Source organism: Rhincodon typus, unplaced genomic scaffold (assembly GCF_021869965.1).
Source record: "Rhincodon typus isolate 14 unplaced genomic scaffold, sRhiTyp1.1 hic_rhity00002668, whole genome shotgun sequence".
In the NCBI taxonomy this organism is placed as follows: Eukaryota; Metazoa; Chordata; class Chondrichthyes; order Orectolobiformes; family Rhincodontidae; genus Rhincodon; species Rhincodon typus.
In genome coordinates, this window is record NW_025968306.1 from 1 (window position 1) to 25000 (window position 25000).

The 25000-nt window shown below is 37.0% G+C and overlaps 1 long non-coding RNA gene across 1 annotated transcript; it reads right to left on the reverse strand.

Moving 5' to 3' along the window:
* Positions 1–3633: 3633 nt before the first annotated feature.
* Positions 3634–17440, reverse strand: LOC125481583. The gene is made up of 3 exons (XR_007261396.1): positions 17400–17440; positions 8492–8600; positions 3634–3761 (listed from the first exon to the last, which is right to left on the reverse strand). It is a non-coding gene; the product is annotated as an uncharacterized LOC125481583 (long non-coding RNA).
* Positions 17441–25000: the final 7560 nt, after the last annotated feature.

Below are 25000 nucleotides of genomic sequence, written 5' to 3' on the forward strand. Positions count from 1 at the left end.
CTAGAGAATTGCATGTGAGACAATCTATTTTACTGATTTTGCCTTTGCCAAGGGTATGTTTATAGGATGTTATAGAGTTAAATTATTCCAGTTTCTTCTTTCTTTTATTGTAATTTAGCTACAATGTATGAATAAAAGTGCATTTTGTTTCAAGAGACTGGTAGTTTGAATTGCAATTGAATTGCATCCAGAATGTAACGCCTGTCACTTGCCACTTAAAAAAGAAAAAGTTAGGGTGTCAGCTAACATCTTGATATATTTTGAGGTGGTTTGATCTGGCCCATAACAGGAGGAATAAAAAAGCAAAACTTCATACATTTGTAAAGAGAAAATAGGGTTCAGCAGACTTGAATGAGTGTTTCTGATAAGATGGGTTGATGAGAGTAATTTGGTCACTGTGGGACAAATGGACTATCAAAAGTATTTGATAAAGTGTCTCAAAATAGGTCCATGAGCAAAATTAAAACCCAGAAATAAAAGGGACAATGTGTCCACAGATATGAACCTGGCTGAGTGACAGAAAACACGGAGCAGTTGTGAACAGCTGTATTTCAAACTGGAGAAAGTAATACTCTAAGGTTCAGTACAAAAACCACTGTTTTTCTCGTTCTATACTAATGGCCAAGATTAGGATCTGGAATGCACTGTCAGATGGTATGGTGGAAGCAAATTCTATCACAGTTCTTTTAACAAAGAAGGAACATTATTTGAAGAAAATAAATGTTGTAAAGGTTTGGCAGTGGGATAGGTGACTTGTACTTGAGGAGACTCAGCAGAGACATGATGGGCCAAATTAACACTTTCTGTGCTACAATCATTCACTGAGGGAGGCAGGCATCACGATACAAATTAAGGAAACAACTAACAAAAGGAGTGGTATTTTAGAAAGCTCATCAAATGGGAACATAGGAGTTAAATCTAAGAACAAGAAAGAGATGACACTAGCAGGAATACAATATTGCCTGTTTGGAGCCTGAGGGAGATGGAATAGCAAATATGTTGAAAAATTGCAAAGAAGTACAGAAACAACAAAGCAGGAGATATAATTATTCTAATATTAACAGATTAAAACAAAAATCAGTGTAAAAGGTAAAGAGGTCACTGAACGCTTAAAATTCATTCAGGGAAAACTTTTTATGCCATTACTTAGAAAACATAATATTAGGAGGAGCAATCTAGATTTATGTTTTTAGGAAATGAAGCTGAGCAGGTACAAGAGGTATTAGTGGAAGACAATTTGGTGATGGTGATCGTAATGCAGTTAGAATTAGAACAGTCATGGAAAAGAATAATGACAAAAAAAGAGTACACATTTTAAATTGGGGAAAACCCAGTTTTCTTAAGCTTAGATGAGATTTAGAAAAAGAGAAGTGAAACAACTATCTTAAAGTAAATTAATGTCAGAGAAGTAGGATGCATTCTGGGAAAAACAGGGCTCAGATCAGATCAGTGCAGGATAAGGCGAAAAAGAAAAGTTTATGTCAAATATTAGAAGACTCAAGCACAAAGACGAGAGAAAATACTCGTGAACTCAAGAAGAAAATCATGAAAACAAAGAGACGGCATGAAAAATTTGGCAAGTAAAAGCAAAGAAAACCGAACTTTCTTTCTGATTACATCAAGGGCAAGAGGAAGGTTGTTTAGAGAAAATACATAACTTGGCATTTGGAGGCATAAGGCACGGATATGGTTCTTAATAAATTCTTTGCATCTGTCTTCACAAAAGAGGAAAACCATGTAGAAATTGCAGTTGAGGAGAAGGACGTATGAAATATTAGATGATAGAAACATCATGAGAGGAAACATTAGGGGTTCAGCATTTTTAAACGTAGATAGATTACCAAGTGCAAATGAAAGGTTTCATAGACTGCGAACAGAAACAAGAGATGAAATGGTACAGGCTCCGATTATTGTTTTCCAATCTTGTCTGGCTACAGGAATAATATTGGAGGACTGCAACATTGTACCATTACTTAAAAAGGACAGGTTGACTAATTACAAGTTAATTGGCCTAAACTCAGTGGCGTACAATCTATTCGAAAAATTCTGAAGGACAGTATAAATCCTCATTTGGAAAGACACAGATTAAACGAGGACAGTAGCTTGGATTTCTTAAAAAGTAAGATTTTTTTTTAAATTAATTTCACTGAATATTTTTGAGGAGACAACAAGGTGGAGGAGGGGGTTGCTATCAAATATAGCTCAGTTGTTGTAGTCTGCATGAACCTTAGTACAGTTTGTAACAAGACTCCACAGGATACCCTGGTCAGGAAATTAAAAACACTTCAGCTAAAGGTAAGTGGCATGTTGGGTTCAAAACTGGCTTATGGCAGAAAGCAAAGGGTTAGAGTTAATGATGTATTTATGACTGGAAGATTGTGCAGAGTTCAGTACTAAGCCTCTGCTTTTTTGAGAATTATGTCAATGATTTAAACTTAAATTTAGCGAATATCATGACAATGATGACACAAATATTAACATGCATTTGATACTGAGAAAGAAAACTATAGACTGCAGCAAGATATCAATGGCCTGGTCAGCTGGACAGAAAAGCAGCAAATGAAATTCACTTTGGCAAGTGTGAGCTAATGTATGGGGAGGACATAAATTTTGTGCCTCTACATAGAGAAGAGAAGAGCAGCAATGCTGGAAGAAAGCCAGCTCCAACTGCCCTAAGTCATACTGCATCCTGACTTCAACATTTGTCATTGGTGGGCAATTTTGAGAATTCCTTACTTTTCAGCAAAAAATTACAATGATTCAAAGAACTGGCCATTACTTTCTCAATGCAACTAGGACATAAGCAATAAATGCAGCCTTGCTAGCATCACCCAAATTCTGAGACTCCTACAAAACGCGTTCCACTTTGTATATTCAGATATCAGCCTTGGTTCAGTGTAATTACTCTTGGCAAAACAGTCATCAATTCTAATCCCACTCCAAAAATCTTTAGCATATAACCTAGGCGGACACTGCAGTGCAGTGTTAAAAGTTCACTGTTCAGTCAAAGGTGCTCTTGCTCTTCAATTGATTGTAAAATATCCCATGGCACATAGAGGAACAAAGGGTTCACCTCGTTTCCTACCCATTATTTATGCATCAATCACCAAACAGCAGATTATTAACTTAACTTACTACTGTTTACAGGATCTTCTGTCAATAAACTGACTGCCACTTTTACCCATTTTGCAAGTGACCAGAGAACAAAAAACACTTCGTCGGCTGTGAAGAGTTTTTTGAAAATTCTAAAGTTATCAAAGGTTCTATATTGATGTACGTTCTTTGATTGTTTTTAAACAGAACCAACCTTCTCTTCCAAACAAAGTCCAACACAAAGTGAGTTACCTTCACAAAACAAAGGAGAAAAGTCCAATGCCACTTTCCAATATCTGACACACTTCTAATAAGGAGATGAAAACACCCTTTTTCCATTCTCTGCTCCACAATAACAATGATCCCCAAACCATCATATTATCCAGAATCAAAAGAGATTTATCCCATCTGTACCAAGCTATTCAGAGTGCCAGAAAAAGCTTGAAAATTATAACTCAAATAATTCATTATTTAATCCTTGGTTATACATTAGTTCTACTGCCAAAAAAAGTTATCAAGAGACAGACTACATACAGCCAGTGTCCTTTAGCCTACTGATGGCATTTGATAGCAGCCGAACACAGCCCAGGAAGCCAGCTCCCTGTTTCTTATGTATTTTCTTGTGATTCCATATGCTTATAGTAATTGAATCTGCTTTTCCAATGTACCTGTAAAGGAAGAAGTTATGATTATGAAAACAAAAGCATCATCACAAACAACTTAAGATGCTGAAAAATTCTGAAAAGCTCAATTAATGTGTTTCCCATTTCTCGGATTAATTTTGTTACATTTAACTAGTGCTTTGGGGAATAACTGAAACTAACTGGCCTTAGAAGGAATACCAGAATAAAGCAGAACTGACAGAAACAGACAGCAGTTGAAAAAGAATAGCTTCAGAAAGAGGATGGACCCATTTGGGGAAACTCAAGTCATACTAGAATAAATCTGGTGTGTGTATGTGTAAATGCAAGGGAGCATGGTAAGTAAGTTAGTGAGCTGAAAAAACAAGCAGCTATAGGGGAACTATGACATCATGGCAATAATGGAGACATGGCTTAAACAAGAGAAGAAATGGACACAATACTCCTGGCTACAATGTTTTCAGAAAACATATAAAACGAAAAAAAGGTGGCAGGTCTGAGCAAAGAGACTGGTCAAGGAGTAAAAGGGGATGATGTGCTTAAGAATTCAAAGACAAAATCCCAGTTACTTTGACTTAAGAAACTGTGTAGTTGTTACAACATTGAGTGTATACTATGGGCTACCAACATTGGGAAGCAAACAGAAGTACAAGTTTACAAGCTGTAGTAAAATGGAAGAACTAGAGAGTTTATTTTCTGTTCATTCGCTGGATGTGAGCATTACTGGCAAGGTCGGCATTTATTGACCATCCATAACTGGTCATGAGGAGGTGTTGTTGGGCTGCCTCTTTGAATCACTGCAGTCCATCTGATGTAGATACATCAAAAGTGCTGCTTGGAAGGGAATTTCAGAATTTTGACTCAATATTAGAGAACCAACAGCAATATAGCTTTAAATCAGAATGGTGTGTGACCTAGTGGGAGCCTGGAGGCGGTGGTATTCCCATATGTCTGCTGCACTTGCAGTTTTATGTAGTAAAGGCTGCAGGGTTTGTAGCTGCTGTTAAAAGGATCCTTAGAAAGTTACTGAAGTGAATTTTGTAGATGGTACACAACTTTGTCACTGAGCATTAATGGTGCAGGAAGTTAAGTGTTTACAACAGTGGAAGGGATGCCAATCAAGTGGGCCATGGTGTCCTGAATAATTTAGGGATTCTGGAGGCATGTTGCAGCTGTGTTCTTCCAGATAAGTAGGAAGCATTCCAACACATTTGTGACTTGCGCATCGTAGCTGTAGACAGGTTTTAGGAGGTCAGGTGAGTTACACACTGCAGAATTCCAAGCCTCTGACCTCTTGTAACACTGTATTGATACAGTTCATCCATATTATGATTCTAATAACTCCTAAGATGTTGACAATAGGGAATCTAATGACGGTAATGCCATTAAACATCTAAGGGAGATGGTCACACTTTCTCATTGGAAATGGTCCTGCACTTTTGTGATGCGAACATTACTTGTCACCAAGCATCCCAAACCTGAATGTTGCCTGGGTCTTGCTGCTTGTGAGCACCGGCTGCTTCTGTATGAGAAACTGCAAGCATGAAATACCATGCAATCATTAGTGAATATCCCAAATACTAGCCTAATAATGCAGAAAAGATCATTGATCAAGCAGTTGAAAATAGTTGGGCCATGGACACTACCAGGGCAACTTTGCAACAATGTCCTGTAACCGAGATGACTGACCTACCAACAACTACATGCAGCTTCTTTTATGCTAGCTATGATTTTCATCAGTGAAGAAATTTATTTAATTTCTACTGTCCTCAATTTTTCAAGAGTCCTTTGGTACCTTGAGGTCATTCTTACTTGGCCAGATTGGACTGACATGAATTTTGAAGACAGGACATACTTGGGACAGGTTTCCAGTGTTGCAGCTATACTGGAATAACTAGGCTAAGGTTTGTTCTAGAGCACAGGTCTTCAGTCATAGAGGGGGATGATGTCAAGGCTCCCATCCTTAGCTGCATCGAGTACACAGACCTGATTTTTGATATCACATAGACAGAGAATCAAATTGGCTAAAGACTAGCATTTCTGATTCATGGGATTAAGCAGGCACTGACCTTGGAAAACAAAACTAAGAGATAAGAAGCAGAGAGTAGTCATGAACAGTTGCTTTTCAGACTTTTGGATTGCGTGCATAGATAATTCCCAGTGGTCAGTGAGGGCACAAACAACCTTTTTGAGATGTTTGAAACCGGACGAACGTACAAAAAATCGTTTCAAAGTATGCAGATGATATAAATTTGGAAACAAACAGCGAGGAGAACAGTAACAGACTGGTGAAATGTACAGACACATGGTAAATCAATTTTGAATGTGATTTAGGCAATGTAGACTAAATGGCACAATGTTAGAGGGGATAAGTGTGCAAAAAAGTGTTAAAGTAGTAGGTCAAGTTCAAAAAGGCTGTTAAATATCAAGATCCTGGGCTTTACAAATAGAGGGATACAGTACAAAAGCAAGAAGGTTGTAATGACTTTATAAAACATCAGTTAGGCTTCATTGAGAGTACTGCAATTATTTCTGTGAACCACACTTTATAAAGGATCTTATATCTTTGAGAAGGTGCACAGAAAATTGACTAGAGTGGTATCAGAGATCAAGGATGAGTTGTAGAGAGACTAGAGAAACTGAGTTTGTTCTTATTAAAGTGTAGAAGGTCAAGAGGAAAGCTGATAGTGCTATTCAAAATCATGAAAGACTCTGATAGTTTCTATTTATTTACTCGGTATCCAGTGGCAGAAGGGTAAGCAACCAAAGAATACAACTTTAATGTAATGGGCAAAAGAGCCAGAGGGGACATGAGGAAAAGAAAAATCATACAGTGAGTTATAATGATTTTGAATACAATGACTTGAAAGATCAATGGTAGCAGAGTTGATGATAATTTTCAAAAGGGAATACTTCAAGGAAAAAAACTTTTTCAGGGCTATGGGGAAAGAACAAGGGAGCAGAATCAATTAATTCTTCAGAGAGACAGCACAGACACAAAAGGCCAATTGCTACCTTCTGTGCTACATCAATGATTCTATGACACCAAGACAGTTTCGTTGCATATAAACACAACGAATCTAAAACAAAAACAGTCCATTTTCCCACTGATGGTGACTACTTTTATGCAAGATTTTTACACACTTCTAGCTGCACCTTCATCAAAACTGAAACCATCACCAAACATTTTAATGCAAGCAACTAATGATGACAAAAATCAAGCCACATGAAATCATTCCCGTCTTCTGGTAGCAAGCTTCAGAAATGGTATTTTTTAAATATCGACTTGCTTGAATGTATTATGATACACCTCCATTACTATCGAATCCTGAGGTGGAACTTGAACCTGGACCTTCTGACCCAGAGGTAGGGACACTACCACTGCACCTCAAGATCCTATTTCTTTTTTAAACAAATGACAACAGCATATACACTCAGATGCTAACACTTTAATGATATTGCTGGCTGGCTCCAAGTTGGCCGCGGCAACAATTAGGATGAAATATCAATGATTAAAAATGAATTGGGTTATCATTGAAGATGGAATGTGAATCTACGATCACTGTGTTCTTTAGAATAGTAAATTAATGATCACTAAATTAGTCAAAAATATTTTTGTGCAAAAATGTAGATCAGACATTGGTTCACAGCTAATTGTTCCACACTAAGCGTGTTAATCATCTTCAATGACGTAAGACCTTAAAAACAACACACTTTCTTTCTGCAAGTTTCATTTTGCAATTGCAATATCCAAAGTATCACACACATTTATCAATTATAAGTATGCAAAAATCTGAAGTTAAGTCAATATGTCTTAACATTTAAGCAAATTGTTAGAATTATGCACTCAGCACATGTTCAAGGTGCCTAATTTAGATTTAATATGAATTAAATTTGTTAATTCTTTCAATTCTATTACTGTACAACAAAGACTTTGTTAACTAGCTGATAGAACACAAAAATCAGGCAATGAGATAAGTTTGTGAAATTCAGTGTCTCATGATTTCAGAAAGATGTTAGCATTGTATTATTCAGCTTTTTACACCTTTCCTGACTCTCTCTACCTTGCTTTCCTGCTTTCAGGCAATCCTTAAAATCAACCTCTTTGATGGGTTTTTGTCATCTGAACTAATCTGCTCAAATGGACTAGTGTCATACTTGGGTTTTATGTCCCAAGAACCTAGGGATGTTTCACTGTATAGATGCTATACAAAATGAGCTGTTGTTCCTGAACAACACTTTCTTACAGCACAAGGCAAATTAATGTTAGTTAAGGGAGCATAAAGCTTGACTTTTGACATTTTCCTGATGGAGATAGATGGAACAGCAGGAGCAGGAGTCTAGACTGATCTTTCTGGATCAGAAAGTTTATTCATACAAAGTAACTGTATCCTATATTGTGAAAATACCTAACTAAAAATGAAAATAAGATGAAAATAACTAAATGTGACCCAAATTATGTCCTACTCTATCAACCACGTATTACCAATAATAGTCCCTCTCTGTTGGTGCCTATCCAAATACAAATACGACAATGCCATCATTACATTCTGTATTAAATATTTCTACATAAATTAATTTACCATTTTGTGTAGATGAAGGATAATTCAAATTCTGATTCAAACGCTGGTGCACCTTTTGAAATTTCTGTGCTTTTAACATAATTACACTATACAATAAAAACTAATTTAAACTATAGTTATAGCCCCCAAGGCCCAAGAATTATAAGAAACTCCAAAAACAGAAACTGCACTCACAAGTCATAGTGTTGGTTCCATTTTGGATCAAGCGTATTTTTCACTGTGTCTGTTGAATGACACTGTCCGGAGCCATCTACAATAATTTTGGCAAAAGGGTCAGGTAATCCTATTCAAAGCAAAAAAGAATTATTCTTATTTATAACAGAGGAACTGCTAATAATCTAGCAACACTGCAAGTAATTGGAAACTGCATTCTGACCAACACTCATACGTGAAACTCTAAAGTCTTCATGGATCAGAATCATAAATAATTTTGATCACATTTCAGCTTCTATTAGTCTCCAATCTAAAATTACAGATCCAAATATTGCTCAAAGCATTGGCACAGAAACTTCATTACAATCCTTTGTGGGTACATTGAAAATATGCAAAGAATGATTCTGTGATACATACTGCAAGGATACTTCGCTGAATTGAGTAAATTAACAAAGTCCTGGATTCATGATGCACTGAGTTCAACAGTTCAAAGTTAGCTTCCCCCTCCGCTATTCTGTAACATGCCTAAGCTTATAAAGGCCACAGAGAAAGTTTCCAATTCTTGCCAAACCTATATATGTTAGTCCCATTACACATTTCACTCTTCAGACCCTTCTGAGGAAGAGTCACCGGACCCGAAACGTTAACTCTGCTTTTTCCTTCACAGATGCTGCCAGACCTGCTGAGCTTTTCCAGCAACTCTGTTTTTGTTCCTGATTTACAGCAACCACAGTTCTTTCGGTTTTCACTCTTTTGAGAGCCTTGGCCCTTACCCACTGGAACCAAACTAAAATTTCATGGTTTCCCTGTTCGTCTTTAGTCTTATTCAAGAAGTGGGTACAATGGGAACTGCGTTTGGCACTCACTTGATCTTAAAATACAAGTCTTCAGATTCCTGATATAACTACATCTAACAAAACCTTTCTTTATTGCCTACATTTTGGTGAGGCATGATTACTAAGTTCTACCAATTACTTGAGTATGAAACACAATATGATCAGGGAACAGAATATTTTGGAAAACAAGATCTAAATTCAAGAATTTAATATAAATCAGACTTCTCTCTAGATCGATGCTTGGAATGTGATTTAGAACTTTAAAACTGCAAGCTAGTTAAGATACCTAATGAATGGAAATTTCTCATGGTAGTTAACAGCTGTTAATTAGCTAGAAAGAAGTTGCCAGAATAAGTGTTAATTATTGTAGCAGGAAGTTGATTTAGCCATTCTAATTTAGATGTGAGTCAAATGTTTCTGTATAAGTATACAGTGCTTACTACAACACAGTGGGAACAGTGTGTTTGACTGAAGCTGGGGAATTTGTGCAGAGAAGTTAGATTTCATTGTGTTTAGTTTACCTCCACTGGTTGGTAAGAGGTCCTCTGTCTCCAAGCTGGAAGACTGAAATTTGGTATTTCTTTACTAAATTAATAACAGGGATTTACTAAGTTAATAAATGAATAACTAGTCAAATCAATAACTAAAAGTTAGATAAACATGGGAAGGGCAGGTGGTATGTCACAACGGCAATACGTGGGAGTTTGGAAATAGCATTCCAATCCTGGACAACAAAATCTGAAGAAAACATCTATAGCTGAGCAACATCAACTCAGGGTTGCTAAATTGGAGCTTCATACATTGCAGCATAAGAGATTGTTTGAAATTTTGATCCAGGACCTAATCCTGGATGGTCAGAGTCGGAAAGGAGTGACTGTGAATTATGCAGATCCAGCATCTAGTAATGGAGGAGTCTTGGTTGTTAACTTTGAAAATCATTTACAAGATTTGTTGTACTCATGTGCAAGAAAACTAAGACTACAGGGTTGATGAGCAAACTGATGATAGCTTTGTGGTCTAGGAACATATTCAAGGGGGAGTAATGAAAAGCAATATGATCATGATCGAGGGCATTATCGCCAGGGAGACAGACATTTTTTTCCCAAGCTGTGACTGAGAGGTCCAAAGATTGTGTTCTTGCCTGATGCCAGAGTTAAAGAATTCTCTTTTTGACTGGAGACGATCTTGGAACAGGAGCGGGAAGATCTAACTGGTGCGGTCCACATAGGAAGCAACAACTTTGGCTAAACTAGAGACAATGGTCTGTTCAGAGAGAATGAAGAGATAGAATTAGTTTAAAACACAATCTCAAAAGTAATAACATCTGGTTTGTTGTTTGGTTCATACACCAATTGAAATACGTCTAGTAGATCAGAGAATTAAAAGCTTGGCTCAAAAACAGATGTGGGATGAAGGGGCTTCAATTCAATTGGCATCAGTACTGGGGAAAGAGGGTGCTGTTTGGTTGAGATGGGTAGCATTTAAAACAGGCTGGGCTCAACATCCAGGTGAATTATATAACTAAGAGAGCTGCAGGCAGGCTTTTAAAGTGAAGATGGGCAGGATGGTGAAGCAATATCTGGAAATCTGAAAGAGAAATATTAAGGCAATAGAGCAATTTGACTAAAGACAAGAAGAATGAGATATGAAGGAACAAGAAGTTTAACAGCGATTGTTCATCAGCATGAAGTCTCTGCAAAAACTAATAAAAAAACTAAAATTTAAGATTTTTTATCTGAATATGCAAGTCATTTGTAATCAAACAGATGAAGTCGCAACAGAATTATATGGTTTAGATCTAAATGCCATTACAGCGACATTATAGGCTAGGCAAATCAATTGGTCAAAGATAGTCTTAAAGATGCATTTATAGAATACTTTTACCAGTTTTTTTGCAAGAATATATTATGGAACTGAATCTAATAGTGTGCAATGAAAATGCTGTAACTAGTCACTGCATAACGAAAAGGTTCTTTGAGAAAGGGTGATCATAATAACTGAATTCCATCTTAAGTTTCAGAGTAATATACTCCTGTCCAGAACAAGAATCTTAACCTTAAAGCCAATTACATAGGTATGAAGAAAAAGCTGTCTAAGAGTAAACAGACTAAAAAATATGCTGTTAAAGACAGTGAAAAACATTAAAAGACATGACTCGTGACATCCAACAAAAATACGTTTCATTAAACTATACAAACTTAGCAAGAAAGATCCATCTGTGGTTTAGTAGAGAAGTTAAGGTTAGTATTAGATTAGAAGAGTCTTTCAAAAGTTACAAAAGGGTAGTATTAAGCCTGAGGATTAGGACTGCTCTAAAAACTAGCAAAGGATGAGCAAAAGGTTGCTCGAAAAATTATCTAATGCTAGTCCATCAAGAGATAGAGACAGGAGAAATTATGATTGGGAACAAAGAAGCAGCAGTGATGTTAACCAAATATTTTGTGTCTGCCTTCACAATAAAAGACACATGTTACACATCAGAAGTGGCGATGTCAAGAGCTATTAAGAGAAGAAACTTAAGGCAATTAATTAAAGTTAAAAAAAAATGTATTGGAGAAACCTGACGGACTAAAAGTCAACAAATTCCCAGAACTTCGTGGCCTTCCTATGGTTCAAAAAGAGATACTGGATGCAATGGTTATAAATTTTCAAAATTCTCTGGATCTTAGAATCGACTCAGCAGATTGAAAGCTGGCAAATGTAACTGTTATTCAAGAAAGAAGAGAGACAGAAAAAAGCATACTCAGCCAAATTACCTTTAGTCATTGTTTATAATATATTCCTGTATATTCGCAAAAACTGAAACTGCTGGAAAAGCTCAGCAAGTCCGGCAGCATCCAGGGAGAGAAATCAGAGTGAGTGTTTCAGGTCCAGACCGACATGTTAACTGTGCTTTCTCTCCAAAGATGCTGCCGGACCTGCTGAGGTTTTCCAGCAATTTTTGTTTTTGTTTCTGATTTCCAGTGCCTGCAGTTCTTTTTTCTGTACTGAAATATGTTATTGTGAATGAGTGTCCTTTTATCCTTTAATCTCCTCGAAGAAAGTTTACACTTGAGCAGAAAGAGAAAAAAGAAATATAGGAATAGAGAACACTCCTGGGCTCTGTAAATTGACACTAATGATTAAAGTAACATGAACAGACATGTGGTTCTCAGAATATATTGGCACTATGAACTACATACGCTGCCTTTTCAGGATTAACTCTATCATCTGTGTTTTTGCTGCATTGCTGACAGCATTAATGTGCTCCTTTTATCAAAAAAAAACACATAATGCAGACCACCAAAATTAATTTCTCTACTTCTATTTAGAACAGAAATACTTCACCTTTTCCTAAACAAATGCTTGTATGACGACTCCCATTCAGTGTTATTCTTAAGATTATTTTAGTGGAATGAGTAGTTGTAATGGTAGCCTGTTCCTCCTCATTGGAAAATTCCAAGTCGCCACTGCTGCACTTAACATCTTTGCGCTACATCTCAAGATTAACCTACAACTATTTCTAGTTCTTTATCAGTAACCTGTCAGTTTACAGCTAAAGTGGTAAATCTAGCATCATCTGGAAAGGTAACCAAGCATCTTTTGTAGATTTGTACATGTTGCAGGTTATCCTTTGCTAATCACTGGAGCAGATCTGCGTGTGATCTTTGGACCTAACTGTTAAGTCCTACAGCGGTATATTCTCAAACCATTTCCCGAGCCTTTACAACCTAGAATTAAGCCTCCTGTAAATTTAATTTTATGAACTTGTCACAACTTAATTGGAAAGAGTGCACCAATAATTCTTCACTGTTCCATAAACCATCACAAAATGTATAAACATATAAATTCCCAATGAAATCACCAAAGTGATCAATTCGCCTGATAGACTACTAGACAGGACAAAAGCAATTTACAGTAACAGAAAGATAAATCAATTTATTCTAACACATTTAATTTTAACATGAGCAGAGAAGAAGAGGGGATTTTTAATCTACAATTATGCACTTAAACTATATTCTTTCAATAAAACCCAAATGAACATGCACTCAATCATGTTTAAGATAGGCTAACGACAAATGGTTTAAACTTAAACCATGGGTTGAAAAAGAATAAAGACGAGGTAAATAAATTCCAAAGGTCAAAAGCCCACACTACAAGGTGTAGAGTTATTTTTCTCACATTCCTTTCAATTTTAGCAATGACATGCTGTTGCCTGTACGGTGACTGTTGTTTTTCAATTCAATAGTTGATCATTTAGACCAAGATCTATCATTGTTAGCATTATTTACGTTAAGCTCTCTTGGGTTTCTGTACTTCTTTCACATGGAGAGAGACAGAGAGAGAGAGGGAGGGAGGGAGGGAGGGAGAAAGAGATGCTTTCTGACTGGATGTTTTTCTCTTCTTCTGCTGCTGCCCTGGAACATAGAGCTTTTTACCACTTAGCAGCTCAACCAATCAGAAAGCTGTTTCAGGAAAAATGTGCTGCTAAGTCTCAAATTCTTCCTCTACTGCTTCAAAAAGCAACATTACTGCACAGCTCAACAATATATGCAGCACTTGATTTTCAAGGTGCAAAACTTTCCTTGTATTCCATTTGGAGCAGTCCAAATTCCCTTACAGTCCCCAAAATGAAAAATACATGATTTCTTGTGATTTCATAGTCACAGTAACATCTTTAACAAGAAGAACTACATCTTTGTTTTAAACAACTATCCTCAGGAGATTTTCTGCAGATGACTGTGAAATTACCATCAGCTGCATGGTGGATTACAAATATACTTTATTTTTATAAATGACATAACAAATGAATTTATACCAATTTTCTTATGTACTATTCAAGAATTGCCAATATTCTCAATGGAATTTATGAACTGCATATTGTATTTTTATTAAAGGTCTCCTACATATATTGCCTCAGTAAGGTACAGATCTCTAGATCCTGCATTATATATCATTAACTCATGTCAATTATCATGTCGATGCTCCTCCAGTACCACATCAACTTTCTCTTCTTCATTTGAATTTTCTGATTAACCTTTGGAATGTATCTGAGCTGGTGCTTGTGTGGTCAAAAATGCTTGGCGGGTGCTTATATGAAGTACTGGCTTGCTTCTTGTCTCAGTGACAGGCAAAGCATCTTTGGAGGCCTATGTAATGAGAAAACAAATGGTGAAGATAATGTAATTTACAAATAGATCTGAACATAGTAGTAAAGGCACTACAGTGAGAAGCATGCTGTTTGTGGACACGTCATTAGGCGAATGAATTTGAAAGTTAAGTAAGTGTAAAACATTGAAGAATACTTGCCTTTCATGTCTGTCACAAAAGCCAACAAGGTCTCCCTTGCCCACGTGCTTTAGAGTCACCACCCTAATGATGTCTTGAGCTGTCTTCTCATTTTGGGTCAGACTACAAGAAGGACCTTGCCATTGTGCATTCACCAGCTGTAATTGTGTACAAATTTCACGTTTAAAAGCAGACACCATGTAAGCTTTCAGCATATGGTTCAACCTGAGTGGCTTACCAGTGGCCAGCTTTCAGTCCACCTGCTTTGAATGAGTGATTGCACAACATGAACATAGCATTTTAACTTGAAGTATAACATACAGCAGTCCATAGTGTTATAAAAATCTTTTTCCATGTCAGCCACGTTCAGGCTGTAGCATCAAAATTATGGAAGTTTTGTCACTCAATTTAGTAGAGCTTACTATGGTCCATGGTCATTGTGGGTGCTGTGCCATGCTTGGATTAGGTGCCTGGACCATTAATAGCATAGGCAAGACTTAAGTTGTCAGCTGTGGGCAATCTCACTTTGGCACATTTCCTCACGGCAGAAAGTATCTTCCTTATCAGCTCCCATGACTTACATGTACTTGGTTGCAGAAGGGGAAACTCCTCTGCCTGAATGATGTCAATCCTGCATTATCTTGCCTCTTCCAACAGAACAGGTAAAGTCTCCTTACCAAACCTGCAGATCTGCACATGACCTTGAAAAATATCCCAATTTTGGAGCAAAGTTTGCAAACATCAATTGTTTTGAATCTATGAGCAATAGCTGAGAATACCAAATCCAGCAAAGTTCGCTAACCAGAGATAGCAAGAACTGCAGATGCTGGAGTCAGAGACAACACAGTATGGAGCTGGAGGAACCCAGCAGGCTAGGCAGCATCAGAGGAGCAGGAAAGTTGACGTTTCGGGTTGGGACCCTTCTTCTTCAAAAAAAATTCTAACCACTCCCTTTGTACAATTATTGCTGGTTTTAGGAACACGCATATGAACAAACTAACAAACAGCAGGTGTAAGTCATTCAGCTCCTGAGCCTGCTCCTACATTCAATAAGACCTGATTGGATTGTAACCTCAAATTTGCATTCCTGCCTACCCTCGATAACCATTCACTCTCTTACTTAATAATTATCTACCACTGCCTTAAAAATATTCAAGGGCTCTATTTCTACTGCTTTTTACAGCAAGACAGTTCCACAGACTTCTGATTCTCAGAGAAAAAAATTCTCCGAATCTCTGTTTCAATAGGTGACCTCTAATTCTTGATTCTGCCAAAAGAGGAAATATCCTCTCTACATCTGCTCCCATCTTTTGTGTTTCAATGAAGTCACCTCGTACACTTCTTAACTCCAGTGATTACAAGCCGGGCCTATCCAATCTTTCCTCATAAGACAACTCGCTCATTCTAGATATTAGTTTGGTAAACCATCTCTGAACTGCTTCCAGCACTTGCTTAAAGGAGGTGACAAATAGGTGACAATGTATACAGTACTTCAGGTGTGGCCTCACCGATGCCCTATATAACTGAAGCATTCTGTATTCAATTCTCTTCACGATAAATGATAACATTCTATTAGCTTTCCTAAATACTTGCTATACCTGCATACTAACCTTTTGGATTCATGCATGAAGAAACTTCACATCTCAGAGCTCTGCAATTTCTCACCAAGTAGACAACGTGTTTTTTAAATCTTTCCTGCCAAAATGGAAAATTTCATGTTTTCCCACTTTGTGTTCCATTTCCCACATCTATGCCTACGCATTAAACTTATTTATATTATTTTGTAGCCTTCTAATACCTCTTCACAACAAATTCTGTGGCTTTGGCAAATTTGGCAACCATTTCTCCTCTTCCTTTATTCAAGTTATTTACATAAATTTAAACAGTTGAGGTCCCAGCACCAACACCTGTTACATCTTGTCAACCTAAAAAAATTACACCTACTCTCTGCGTCCTGTTAGCCAGACAATCGTCTATCCATGTCAGTAAGCTAGTCCCTATATAATAAGCTTTTATTTTCCACAGTATATCTTTTGGTATGACTCATCATCATGTGTTCTGCAAATCTAATACATCCACAAGTTCCTCTTTCTCTAGAAAACATTACCTCCTCAAAATACTCCAAGAGATTAGTTAAACATGATGTGCTTTCACAAAACGATGTTGATTCTGCTCAATTACCTTGAACTCATCTATGTGTCCTACTTTCACTTCAATAATAGCTTCTAATGTTTCCCTGATGACAGATATTAAGATCATTGACTTGTAGCTTCCTGCTTTGGTCTTCTTCCATTTTTGAAAAGGAGGTAGATTTGATGTCTTAAAGTCTAATGGAACCATCCCATAATTTTGGAAAATTAAAACCAACTATCTCAATAGTCATTCTTTTCATAGTCTATGATGAAGCCCATAACTAGGCACTTGTCAGCCCGCAGATCCAACAATTTGCTCAGTACAACTTCTCTGTTGATCATGAATTTCCGGAGATCCCCCCTTGTTTCCACTTTCTGATTTATTGCTGCTCTAGCATGTAACATATATAGTGATGACTGATGCAAAATACTTGTTCAATTAATCTTCCATTTCTTATGTTTCATTATTAATTCTCCAGTCTCACTTTCTCTACAATGAATACTCAGTTGGTCAATTCTTTACTTTTTAAAATATTTACAGGGATTCTTCCTATCTGCTTTTATATTTCCAGCTAGCATTCTCTCATAATACAATTAAATGTTGTGGAATGGGACCCAAATATGTCAGAATTGAGGAACTGGCCCTCTATTCTTTATAATCTCAAATTATAGAAAACAAAATTTAATACTTACTGAAGAAATCCTTCTTGGCCAGATTTTTCGCACACAACACTACAAGACAAAAATATGAAATTCAAGGTTATTTCTCCTTCAAACCATCACCCCTTTTCCAAATATAATAACTCACATTACGGTAGAGCTTCGCAAGCACTGAGAACTTTTTGATTCCTTTCTGAAGGGGTCAGTCATTAAGTAAATGACAATGACTCCCAACAGAACATCATAAATAATAAGAGATAACAAGGTGTAAGATCTGGATGAGCACAGCAAGCCAAGCAGCATCAGAGGAGCAGGAAGGATTTTAACACCACTGCGAAGCCTAGCCTTCCTACTCCTCTGATGCTGCTTGGCCTGCTGTGCTCATCCAGCTCTACACCTTGTTATCTCAGATTCTCCAGCATCTGCAGTTCCTACTATCTCTGAAACAATCAGAAATAATAAGGAAGTTTTAAACCAATTCCAGGTGCTCTGTTTAACCAATTCTAGTTTAGTTAATACATAAAAAGTTATTTCAATCATTTTTAAGTGTAATATGATTGAAGGCTGCCACACAAACTTGATTAAAATCTAGATAGTAGTGCAAATCTACACTCCACCACTTGGGGTCAGCAAATACACAGATTTGCAACAGTCAATAAAAAGCAACGGGTCAGAAAATTAAGGATTTGTCAGAATAGGGCATCTCAAATTCAAAATAGTCATGCTCAATGGTTACTAAGTTGTCTAATTTGAATAATCAGAAATAATTTTGATTCAAGAAAGTATTCACATACAAGTTTGCATCTCACACCTGTTTTGCTTTAATTTTCCATTCTTATTGCAAACATAATTCTGAAAATGAAGTGGAAAAAAAACTACATGGGACAGAATTCAATGGAATACATAACCAGAAGCAAAGCCATTCAGCCCACACCAGAATGAAGTGCACATGCAATTATCCCATTAACTGCAAACATAACCTTCTCTTCCATTCTCCAGTCTCCCTCAAATTCATCTATACTATTTGCCTCAGCCATTTCCCACGGTAATGAGTTCCACTTTCCTACTATTCGCTGCGTAAAGTAGTTCTTCCAAATTCTCTCTTTGATCCCTTGGTGACTATCTGACATTGACAGGTCTAATTTTGCTCTTCCCTACATATGAAGACACTTACTCTGGGTCTATCAAAATTTTTATTCGGTCATCTCTCAGTTGGACTTTTGAAGAGAAACCTTTTATAATCGGTTTCCCATTAGAGATGCAAAGATGTACCTGATACCATCATTGTCAATAATTTTTGTAGCTACTCTAATGCCTCTGTTTCTTTTTATACGGTGGTTATTGAAACTTCACACAGTACTCCAAGCGTGGTCTAACCAAGATTTGAAGTAAGTTTAGTATAATCTATTTTCTTTTCAATTCTGGACCTTTAGAAATAAACTTTAGTGCTTTTTTTCTTAAATGACTTTAAACTAATTCACCTCATTTTTTAGTGATTTGTTTGCACTCACAGATCCCTTTGCTTCTCTACTCAAGACTTCTATTTTCCATAAAGTCATCACCTTGTTTTTCTTACCATGATGTGATACCCCACACTTATAATTCGTAAATTAATTTCAACATATGTCCATGTGGCAAGTTTAATGTCCTCCTGTAATTTGTTCTAGTCTTCATTACACTGGGTAACTGCCCATACTCCAACATTTACTATCATCTGCAAGCTGAGAAAGTGTGCATTTTTTTAATAAACTTGTGAACACATGTCCCTTTTGCCGATGTTTGCGGGGCTCCCCTTTCTTTCTAGTGCCTTTATGAATAATTCCCCCTTAGGCCTATATTTCTTATGCCATATTGAAACCAGCTAGCTATCCATTCTGCTCCTTGACCCTTACTCTACTTGGTATAATTTGAATAGACCGCAATATGACTCGTCAAAGGCCGTTTGGAAATCTAAGTAAATTATATCAACTATAGTATTCTTCTCTACTCTCTTAGTTAACTCCACAAAAATTAAACTAGGTTGGTCAGGTAAAACTTTGCCTTTTGAATGTCATACTGACTTTTCATTATTAAATTTTCAGCCCTTAGCTGTTGTACTATTTTCTTCTTGATTTGGAGTTCCATTATTTTGCTTGCCACTAATATTAAGCAGACTAGTTAAAGTTCCCCTAATACATTTCAGCCTCTTTCTTAATTACAAGCATTACATTTGCCATCTGCCTGTCTTCTTGTACTACGTTTTTCTAACAACTTATTAAATCTATGTAATACTGCCTGTGCTATCTCTGCCCTCGATTATTTTACAAAGTGTGCATGTAATCCAGCCTGTCAATAGTATATTAGTATATATAATAATATTTATTATTTCTCATTTTTATTTAAACTGGACATAAAAATGCAACTTTAAATGGACGTAGAAAGAATGTCATGGCACTGGAATGACGCTCAATAGAATGAAAGACAGATAGTTTAGAATTATTATTCTGATTTGTTGATTAATGCAATGCATGATGTTTATAAATCTATGAAAAACAGGGATAGTCCTTAACATTTTTTCAGAGTAAAACATATTCCAAACATTTCTACTGCAAATATTTATCGATTGCTGAAAGAATGTACCATTTCAGTATAACATGCAAAACCAATTGATGCATAAAAGTATGGGGAATGTGGAACAAGACCACCTTCTGGAAAAATAACTCCAAATCGCAAGATATTAAACTAAGAGATGAAAAACATCAGAATTCTAATAATCAACATTCCTGTACCCTTTAGATCAGTATTTTCCAGCTATATAGAGGTGGATTCACAAGCTGTTAACTGGAAGAATATACATAACAACATTTGGGTTCAAAGGGCATTGTATTAGCTCAAATTTGTGAAGGGTTTCTTCAAGTTCGTAGTCTAAAGGTTAACTTTCAGATTTGCTCTAGAGCCTGCCTTGACAAAAGAAACTGAGATTCTGAACTCAAATCAACATACTACTTGCGAGCAACAGTGAATTTATGATCAGGGATCGGATCTGGGTTTTATAACGATATATAGTAGAGTCCAGACTTAATGAATCTAGTCAAATCCGGGCTAATTCCAGAAAATTGCACAGTGAATTTTAGTCACTCTGAGATAGCAAGAACTGCAGATGCTGGAGTCAGAGTCAACACAGTGTGGAGCTGGAGGAACACAGCAGGTTAAGTAGCATCAGAGGAGCAGGCAAGACGACATTTCGGGTTTACACCCTTCATCAGGGCTGGGGAGGGGCCATGTCCAACCCTCCCTCTCATTCCTGCCTCCTTGACCTGACACTACCTGTCCATCTACTTTCCCACCTTTCCACCTCACCCTTCCCACTGACCGATCCCAACTACCTCCTACCTGCATCCACCTATCACCATCCCACCTACTTTCCCCTGCCCCACCCCTCCTCTCTATTTATTTCCCAGCTCCCTTGCCCCTCCCCCATCCTAATGAAGGATGTAAACCCAAAATATCAACTTTCCTGCTCCTCTGATGCTGCCTGACCTGTGTTCCTCCAGCTCCACACTGTATTGACAGTGCATTTTACAAATTGGTCACGTATGGTAGCAGAGGCAGTTGAGATGGCTAAATGGTTCTGAGCTGCATGAAAAATTTGTTGATCGCTTCTGAAGTGTGAATTGGTTCAATGGCAGCACTGGTGCTGATGAGTCAGAAGGTTGTAAGTTATTGGTTTTGAGCAAATCAACTAGGCTGACACTTCACTCCAGTTGAGGGATAATGCTGCATTGTTGATTGAATACATTAAAAACTTTGTTCAGCTGGATACAAGGGATTCTAATATTATTCGAAGTAAAATAGGGGTGTTCTCTCAGCGTCCCAATTAATTTTTAATCGTTCAATAAACTTAATCAAAACAATTTATCTAATCACATCACCTATGCTGTTTGTAGAATCCCACTGAATACAAATTAGCCGTCGCATTTGTTTCTCAAAGTAATTTTGCAAATAAAATGTAATGAATTGGTTGTACGATGTTTTTAGGAAAACAGAAGACATAAAAAGCAACATATGAACACAAGGTCTTTCTTATAGAGAAACTACTTGTACTTTGCATGAAAAGAACTATCACTTTTAAGACAAAGTTTCATATTCCATAACTGAAGTCATAAATTAGTGTTCAGAAGCTGAAGTAATTATTGACAACCAGAAGAGCGCTGCCTCTTTTCAAAATGTTTCGTAAAACGCCTAAAATAAGGTGACCCATAGCTTCTTTAAGAATACAAACAAAAGCAATTCAATTCATTGCAAACCTTAAATAATGGTTCTTTTTAAAGTTGCTGTTCTGTATTTCAAATAGTGCAGCTGCTACTGCAATAGAGATATTATTGAGCAAATAGGCTGACAGTCAAAGCACAAATATTCCCAAATATGTTCATTTTTAAAGGAACACAGTGATACCTCTAAAGTTGGTTTTAATATAATGAAGCAGTCAGTGGTCAGTGAACCAGCCTGTAACAAATTATAATTATTGCACTAATTTTAAATACCAATATTTAAAAGCTATACAGTACCAATCATTTCTTGATGCACAACAACTTGACAGAGCATACATCTGTTGCTAAAAAGTTTTCATATATAAGATTATATTTTTACTTGCTAATTTTCATGAACTTAATATATCAATGCCTTTAGGATGAGATGCCAGGGTTTACAAAGGACAAACACGAAGTCAATGTTATTTGAACGCGATGAGCACTGTCCAGGATATTAGCTATACTATGAGGTAAAATATGTAAATTTGTATTTTGTCAAGATGCATGCTCACTTGTAGGATTAGAATGACAGCCGTGAGTAGTAACTCTTCCGCAGGTGGCATTTTCACTTACTGCTGGAATTTCATCCTTACTGATGCTCTGGAGAAACTACCTGGTTCACAACATCTCCATTTTCTTAAAGTCATGTCAGTCAGTACAAGAGCAGATTTGTCAATATCTCAAAATGGAACATTAAGGTATATTTACTACATTGGCATCTTTGAATTTTCTCTAAAAATGCTCAGAATGCAAGCTTGGAAATCACAGCACAAAATAGATATTTTTCTGATTGTTAAATTTACATTCTAGGTTTGAAGCAACATAATAATGTGAAGGTGAAATAAATAACTTGAGTTTATCTGTGAATCAACTACATTTAACCTAAAACACCAACATACATGAAAACATACTTTACTGGTGACTTCATATAAATCTTGCAAAAACACAAGTTATAACAAAGAACACAAAAAAATTTGTTAAAAACTTGTCTATGCTAAAGGTAGTAGAGAGGACAAAGGCTCATTAAGGTTTGAAGCAACACAATAATGTTGAGTTTATCTATGAATCAACTAAGTTTAACCTAAATATTCCCATGTTTAATTAATTCTGACGTTCATACTTCAACCACTGAAGAAATTCATGCACTAATATCTCTACATAATATGCTTACATCTGAGTTATCTAAGTCAGAACTGAGGAAGCAATTTACAAGTTTTGATTGTTTTTATTACCGAACTGTTCCAGAGGGGTCAGGTCCAAGAGGACACCAATTTTAAGGTGACTGCCAAAAGAACCATGGAGGACATGAGGAGAAATGCTTTTACACATGAGTTTCATGGTGAAATGCACTGCCTGAAAGTGCTTTCGAAATGGATTTGGAGAAGAGGAATTCAAGGGTTTAAAAAAAACTTGTGGGGCTACAGAGAGATAGACTATAGAGAGAAATGGGACTAGTTAAAAGTTCTTGCAAAGAACTGGCACAGCTCCAAGGACTGAATGACATTCCTCTGTCCAGTAACTATTTCATAATTCTATAATTCAACAGAAGATGCAAAACAGTGGGCAAGTTTATTAAGGTAAAAATAGGAGTATTTTTAATGGACAGAATATAGGTTTAAAAGCTAAAGTCAGATCAAATAGGGCAACAAAGCTGTGAACAGTCTTCTTTGACCTGAGTCAGTGGCCATGGGTGGGGTGAAACAAGTGAAAAGAGTATGAAGACACAATTGGCAGCTTCAGCCTTCTGAGATTAAGTGGAGGAAATATGACTCACCCCAGTATGTGTGGTTGAAATGTTGTCTATCAATAAAAAGCTCTGGAAGAATCTAAGTAGTTGTCATGACGTACAGCCATGTGACACAGAGAATACATATGGAACCTGACCCGCAAATCTTCAAATGGCTTCAGCCAGCAACAGCATATAGACAAAAATATGGAGGTGGTCAAGACAGACCATTCATGGGCTCCAAAGCTGATGATGTGAGACAGAAAGAGAGGCCATTGCTGGTGATGCACTGTTTATGAATAGAAGGTTAAGGCGAGAACCAAGTACCATCTAGATAGATAAAGGATAAAAGGGGTCGAAGCAGTTTGGTGTGACTGAAGCTTCTAAAGAAAGTAAGGAAGATGAAGAAGCATCACCTCCTTAACTCATAGCCTCTACTATCTACCAGGAAAAATGCAGTAGGTGCGTAGGAACACATGTTCCTGCAGGTTTCCCTCCATGTCATAGGTCCTACTAGCTTTGCAATAAGTCACTAAACTGTTTGTCATTGCTGAGTCAAAATTCTGGAATTCCCTACTTCAAATCAAATTATATTCTGATTTGGGAATCTTGAATGTTGGGGTAGGGATGAAAACTTGAAGCGAAGGATTCATACGATGGAGAAGAAGAAAATCAAGGGTAAATCTTTTTGAAGAGGCAGTGCTTTTGAAAGAGAGGGCAAGTTCTATTGATAAGGTGAGCCTGGAAAGGGCATGAGGAGAAGTTTGACTTTGATAAGAGGAAGTGGAGAAGCAACACAAAGCCATTCTATTCAGCTGCCTACCCTTAGTGAGCATTATCACAATGAACTCCTTACACATGCTGGTGCTCAGGTTGACAGTAGTAAGGAAGAAGGGCTTAAGAAACTGACTGATAATTGACTAAAGAACCCAGGTTATCACTGCTCAACAGGATAGTTTTGGAGTGCCAGACAATTTTGAGAGAAGACAATGAGGCCCAATAATGTTTCATGTGATCTAATCAGATCAGCGGTAGTTGGCAAATGAGTTATGTGCCATGTAGGCTAAAATGTGCACTCTGTGGTCTTGCAAAAGTAAAGATGACACCAATAATTAGGATAGAGGACAGCAAAGATTAAATGTGAAGTTGTGAAATATTTAGGCCTATCTTAAATAAAGCATCTATTTCAGCTTAATATTAATATATAAATAGTAGAGAAAATAAAATCCCACCTCAGCTAACAACACAGACATTCAAGTGATTTTCCTAATGAATTTGAAGAAACAAAATAACCAATATGGACTTAAATATGGAGCTGCAATTTTAATGTTCTGAATATCCAGCTAGAATATTGAAAAATATGAAAATGTTCTTTATGATCACAAGGTATGGTGGCTCAGTGGTTAGCACTGCTGCCTCTCAGCACCAGGGACCCGGTTTCGATTCCACCCTCGGGCGACTGTCTGTGTGGAGTTTGCACATTCTCCCCGTGTCCGTGGGTTTCTTCCAGATGCTCCAGTTTCCTCCCACAATCCAAAGATGTGCAGGCTAGGTGGATTGGCCATGCTAAATTGCCCGTAGTGTTCAGGGATGGGTAGATTAGTGGAGGTGGGTCTGGG